General features: G+C 43.1%; 1 pseudogene; it reads right to left on the minus strand.

Moving 5' to 3' along the window:
- Positions 1-1,746: 1,746 nt before the first annotated feature.
- LOC132530456 (ADP-ribosylation factor-related protein 1-like) lies at positions 1,747-5,719 on the minus strand (annotated as a pseudogene).
- Positions 5,720-6,666: the final 947 nt, after the last annotated feature.

Raw genomic sequence — 6,666 nt, forward strand, 5'->3', positions numbered from 1 at the left:
TTATTTTTGGATATATTAAGGCTAGATAAAGTACGAGTGCTATCATTGTAACATGTTTACAGAATAATCCAATCTTGGTAGGGTACAAGCAGGAAAGTTTAATTTTTCTTCACTATTGCTTTCAACCTGTTTGGTTTGATCTAGTCTTCATCCCTTGATGAAGAAGGGCGGACAGATGTCATAGCTTCCTGAGAACTTTCAATTAAAAGGAGCTCATGTGTTATAAGTTCCACATCAGACTACAACATGACTTACATCTTAATCCAGTTTTTAAAAGCAACTCCCTTCCCTATCCTAACTCACGCTGGCCTGGGGCTTGTGGTCTTGAATTAGTGGAGGGCCTATTCATTTATTCCTCCTCCCTCTTACCTGACATGAAAGAAATCTGAAGCAGCACGGTGAAGGAGAAGAGAGATTAGAACCAAAGTGTAAGCTTTTAATTTACTTTTTACTTCTTTGGTCCTGCAATTTTTTTTTTTTTTTTTTTTTTTTTTTGCGGTACGCGGGCCTCTCACTGCCGTGGCCCCTCCCGTTGCGGAGCACAGGCTCTGGACGCGCAGGCCCAGCAGCCGTGGCTCACGGGCCCAGCCGCTCCGCGGCATGTGGGATCTTCCCGGACCAGGGCACGAACCCGCGCCCCCTGCATCGGCAGGCGGACTCCCAACCACTGCGCCACCAGGGAAGCCCGGTCCTGCAGTTTTATTTTCTCTTGGCTACTGTTGATAGGTTGCCTGCTCTGGGACAGACATCCAAATGCCAGCTTGTGCTGCATTTCATTCTTTGACGGAGTTGTGTGGATTTCTGCACTGCATGGTTTAATGATATCGACCATGTCCTCTCTGGCTGACATCTTGTCATGCCCAACTCAGACCCTACACCTGGTGGGTTTATTCCACAGTCTCTAACTTTTGAGCTTCCACTGTGCCAGCCATCCACCTTCATAAATGGGGACCTTCAACATAGATTCATCCTGGCTCTGTCATGGCAAACTGTTGGGAGTTGTGACTGTTTATGGCTCCCTACCTTCAGGCCCTGCAATAAGGGGCTGCTTCACTGAACTTCAGCGTTATCCAGATACGAGGTAGATACATGATTCTATGTCTGTGCATGCTCCCAAACTCCAGAGGACGCAGGTTAAGCTACTGAGAATTCTCTCACTGCACCCCAGCTTGGTGCAGTGAGCTTGGGAGGGTCTATGAGTTTCTGACGCTTAGCAAATATGGGAGTGAGATGAGCATCTCAGGATTCTTCTCTTGGGCAGCCCAGCTCTTGAGGAGAAGAGGGATGTAGAAAGAAGAAAGGAAGATGGGAAAAGCCATAGCCCTTTTCTTCAACCTAGTAATGACTATCTGAAAAGACAACAATTTTTACTTCCAAGAAAACCTTTCCAAACTTCTGGTCTTCTCTGGATGTGGGTGATGGTCTGATGATGGCAGGATTGTTTGACACACCTTCAAATAAGTCCCTCAGAGTTGTGTATATTGGCCCTTCTTTAGGCTGAGTGGGTTCCTATAATTTGTGACGTATAAGGTTGGTAATTTAGACAAAATTCCAAAAGATAAAAAAAAATTCAATTTATCTCTGGGGTACGGTGGATAATTTTGCTCTCTGTTCTTTGGCTTTCTCATTTGCAAAAGGGATAAGATAATAGTACCTACACAGAGAGTTGTTGTGAAGCTTAAATAACGTAATCGATGTAAAAGCTATAGCTGTTTAACACACTTTTTTTTTTTTTTTTTTTTTTTTTTAAACAAAGCAAACGGAAAAACCAAAAGGCAAAGCAACCCCAGGCCCCAGGATGGGTGGCGCGGGGCGGGTAGGAGCTCCTGCGGCTCTGGGGATGAGCGGTGGGCGCCAGAGGGCGCGGCTGCGCTTGCGTGACGCCCTGCCGCTCGGCGGCCGGCGCACGTTCCGCACGACGCACTTCACCGACGCTCTCGCGCAGCCCCTTGCCTGTGAGGGCCGAGCAGGCCTGGGTCAGGCTGTCGCGCCCTCCCGATCCTGGAGGTGCAGTCCCTGGACGCAGTTTGGATGTCGCGGATCCCGAGGCAAGTCTCAACGTCCTGCTTGCTGGCCAGCACCAGGATGGGGACGCCGCCCAGCGCCTCGCTCGTGACCATCTTCTCCAACGCTTGTACTCAGTCTCTCCTCCGTGGAGCCCGTGACACAGAGAACGCCGTGGCCCTCTGCTTGGTCCTTGTACCACAAAGACTGCAGCTCTTCCTGCCCCCTGCTAAGCCGCACAGCAGGAGGCGAGGCTTTCCAACGTCCACAGTGCCGATGTTTAGACCCACGGTGGTGGTGATTTTGGACAGACTCCTCCCCTTGGAGTTCTTATGAAACCGGGTTTTTGACCGCTCCAGGACAGTAGTCCTCACGGCATTGTCCAGACCCAGGATCAGGATGCAGTACTGGTGCTTCAGAAGCATGTCCTTGTACAGGTCTGACATCCTGCACCCACCCCTGGCCACCGGAGCCACCGCGTGCCTGACGCACAGACCCTGCGCCTGACGGCACGTGGGCCGTCCCAAGCACAGTTCTGAGTACACGGTAAGAATTCAATCAGTGTGAGCCACCATCGTATAACCTGGTATCTTTATTTCACTATACATAAATGTTGATGGAGTGTATATTTATTCATTTACTTAACATATATTTACCACTTAACTGCCATAGGAACTTTGGGGAGAGGTAATGAACAAATCAGCCGTCGTGAAGCTTATGTTATAGCGGGGGGAGGGAAATAATAAACAATCGAATAAGATTTATAATGTGTCAGAGAAAGATTACTGCTATGAAGAAAAATAAACGGGGAGCGGATCAGGAGTGCGAAGAAGTGCTGCTATTTTAAGTGATGTAAGGACTCACTGATGAGGAGGCATTTGAACAGAGATCTGAGGTAAAGAATGTTATTCAGCATGTTAGCAGAAAATGTGTTAATTAAATTCAGTATTACAATCTCCAAAAGTTTGATACTATTTATAACTCAAGCAGATAACTAAGCCTTTTGCCCAATGAAGAAAAAATTACCTTGAATCGAGTAGATTAATTCAGTTGTTCAGGAGAGAGTTTATACTGTATATTAAAAATATATATTGGTCTAGCCTGGAAATCTTCCTTTTTCTTGCCTTTTAGCTTGTCTTGTGATTTTTTTTGTTTGTTTGTTTAAGGTCAGGCATGAGGTAATAGGAATTATAAACAGGCCCTTAGCGTGAGGTTCTATGTTAATCTGGCTAGAAGTTGGGCTGTGTTTAATGTTTGCTCTAGCCGTAGGTGCCACTGGCTTCAGATTCCTGGAGTGTACTTGTTTTTGTCTCCCTGTTTTTGGAAGCTTCCCTAAGAATTCCTCCTTAGACAAAGTCTGCACCTTGCAACTCTTTCAGTGTTATCTATTGTTATTATACTGGAGTCCTGTTGGCGTGGTAGTAGGGTGTGTGGGTGGAAAAGTGATCTATAATCTTATGATTAAAAGTCAGTCATGGGCTTCCCTGGTGGCAGAGTGGTTGAGAGTCTGCCTGCCGATGCAGGGGACGCGGGTTCGTGCCCCGGTCCGGGAAGATCCCACATGCCGCGGAGCGGCTAGGCCCATGAGCCATGGCCGCTGAGCCTGCGCGTCCGGAGCCTGTGCTCCACAACGGGAGGGGCCCCAACAGTGAGAGGCCCGCGTATCGCAAAAAAAAAAAAAAAAAAGTCAGTCATTTAGTGGGCCTGTGTCCCTGGGTTTTGACTTTCATAAGTGTTTCTTTGCTTTCTCATTTCCCCCTTAGGTGAGACAGGAAGGCTAGAGGGAGCTGGAGTTGGGTGAAGACCCTTCCTTCTACCTAGGGTAAATTGCTGGTAGAGTCTTTTTCCCTGGAGAGCAGGCCTTTGTTATAGAGAATGCTCCAGATGTATTTCAAAATGATGACTTTTCCTCCGCCTGCCAGAGCCAGGATGGGATAGTTCATAGCTCTTCACTGAAAACCTGGAGGGTTCCCAGAATGAAAACCAATGAAAGTATAGGAGCAAGATCTTATTTTTAAAAGAATAATTATTGACATATAGCTTATTAGAGATATGCACAAATCATAAGTGTACAGCTCAATATATTTTCACCGAGAGAAAATACCCATATAACCAGCAACCTGATCCAGAAATAGAACATTGGCAGCATCCCAGAACCCCACTAATGACCACTTCCGGTCACTATGCTTTCCAAGGTAATCATTATCCTAACTTCTCACAGTATAGATTAGTTTTGCCTATTTTTGAGCTTTATATAAATGAAATCATAAAGAAGGAATTCTTTTGTGTTTGGCTTTATTTCAATCAACATAATGTTTGTAAGATTAAACTGTGCTCTTACATGTAGAAGGAGTTCATTCACTCTCATTACTGCATAGCATTTCATTGTATGAATGTAAGATCATTTATTCATTCATTCTGCAGTTATGAACCTTTGAATTGTTTCCTTTTTTACTTTATTAAGGAGAGTGCTGCTATGTACTAGTGTACATGCCTTTTCGTGAACATATGTAGTTGTTTCTCCTAAGTGTATATCCAAGTTTATATCTAGGAGTGGAATATACACGTTTGTCACTAGTAGGTATTGAATGCCAAATAGACGTGCAAGTGTCTGTAACACTTTAAACATATGAGAGTTTGAGTCACTCCACATGCTCACCAATACTTGCTATGATCAGTCTTTTTCCATTTAGCCATTTTTGTGCATGTTATGTGAAAACAGCAGCTGATAAAATGTAAAACCTACCTGTTAGTTTTGAATATTGGCTGCATGGCAGTCTTGAACTCCGAGTTTTGTCTCTTCAGCACCTTGATATTTTCAGAAGTTCTCTGTGGGTTCTCTGCCTCTGTTCAGTTGCCCCCTGACTAGACCCATTTTCCAGAACCTTGGTCTCTCACTGTGTTCCAGAAATTGGCAGATTCCCTGAAGGAAGTATGTTTTCCATCTCCTTTTTTTTTTTTCTTTTTGTGGCTTGAAACAACAATCATCATTTTGTTATCTCTCACAGTTTCTGTGGGTAAAAAATTTGAAAAGGTTCAACTCAGGGTATTGCATGAAGTTGCAGTCGGTGATGTGAAGCAAGAACAGTGGAAGCTGCAACAGCTGGGCACTGGCTCTTCATGTAATCTTGGGGCCTCTCTCTTCATGTAGTCTTGAGTACCTCCATATGGATTCTGCATGTAGTCTAGTTTGGGCTTCTTACAGCATGCTGGCCTCAGGACGGTTGGACTGCTTATGTGGTGGCTGTAGGACCTGGCTCCTCAAGTTCTGTGCTTCAGCAGTTATCCAGCACCTTCAAACTTGTATGTGTGTGTGTGGTATATACATACATACCTATAGACATATGTATATATGTATGTATATATACATATACATGCATGTATATATCACACATCATAAACAGAAGTAGAAATAGAAGTCCTATTCGATGAGTCTTATTTATTTGTTCTTAGGAACACTTGTAAGGGTTTCTCTGAAACAAAAAATGATTTTTGCTATTTGATGCATTTGCTTGTTTTTTAAGAGAGAAAATTCTGGCCAGTGTAGTCTCTAAACATTATATCTCTTCCACAGGAGAATCAATATAGAATAAGCTAGTCTGAAATTTGTGGATTTCCAATTCTAAATAGAGTGTCATGAATTCATGCTTAAAGCTTTTGGTATAACCCATTTTCAGAAGTGTTGAGGACAGCACTTATAATACACGGTATACATCAAATGCCCTGCATTGATCGACAGTTTAGTAGAAAGGCAGACGGATAAATGCATTGACATCATTTTGTCATCCACAAACATACTACTAAATGTATTTCTGAAAGTGTTGAAAAGAGCAGTGTGTACTGTCATTTTATGAAATGTACTGCATTTGTATTGAGAACTGATGGGGAAAAGAGAAAATAATCCACTGTGAATGTGCTTTAACCAAGAGACTGGATTTTTCTAAAAACAGAAAAGCAAAAAACAGTAAAGTAGTTGCCTTAAGGTCACAACACTCAAAGAAGTGGTGAGTCATCAAAACAAAACTAAGATAAATCATCAGGAGGAAGAAAATGTCGAAAGACAAATATAGAATTATTTTTGTTCCTTTGGTTTTTTATTTTTCCAAATAAATTACTTGCAATTTAACCAAGGTCTACTCAAAGGGTAGAGAATTGTTCCGTGATTTTTTTAAAAAAGCAAATATTACATGATGCTGTTATCAAACTTCTAACCCCAACCATATTTAAGTTGCTAAAAATTTAAAGCATGCTTTACTGTGTGAATGGCTACACCAAATAACAGATTTTCAATTGTAGCGAAAACAGCCTTCTATTGGAAGAAGATGCCATCTAGGATTTTTATAGCTAGAGAGGAGACATTAATTCCTGGCCTAAAAGCTTCAAAGGACAGACTGACTCCCTTGTTAGGGCCTAATGCACCTGGGGACTTTAAATTGAACCCAGTGCTCACTTACCGTTCTGAAAAATCCTAGGGCCCTTCAGAATTATGCTCAATCTACTCTGCCTGTGCTCTATAAATGGAATAACAAAGCCTGGATGACAGCACATCTGTTTACCTCATGATTTACTACATATTTGAAACCCACTGTGGAGACCTATTGCTCAGAGGAGAGATTCCTTCCAAAATATTACTGCTCATTGATGATGCACCTGGTCACCCAA

Source organism: Lagenorhynchus albirostris, chromosome 12 (assembly GCF_949774975.1).
Source record: "Lagenorhynchus albirostris chromosome 12, mLagAlb1.1, whole genome shotgun sequence".
Lineage (NCBI taxonomy): Eukaryota > Metazoa > Chordata > Mammalia > Artiodactyla > Delphinidae > Lagenorhynchus > Lagenorhynchus albirostris.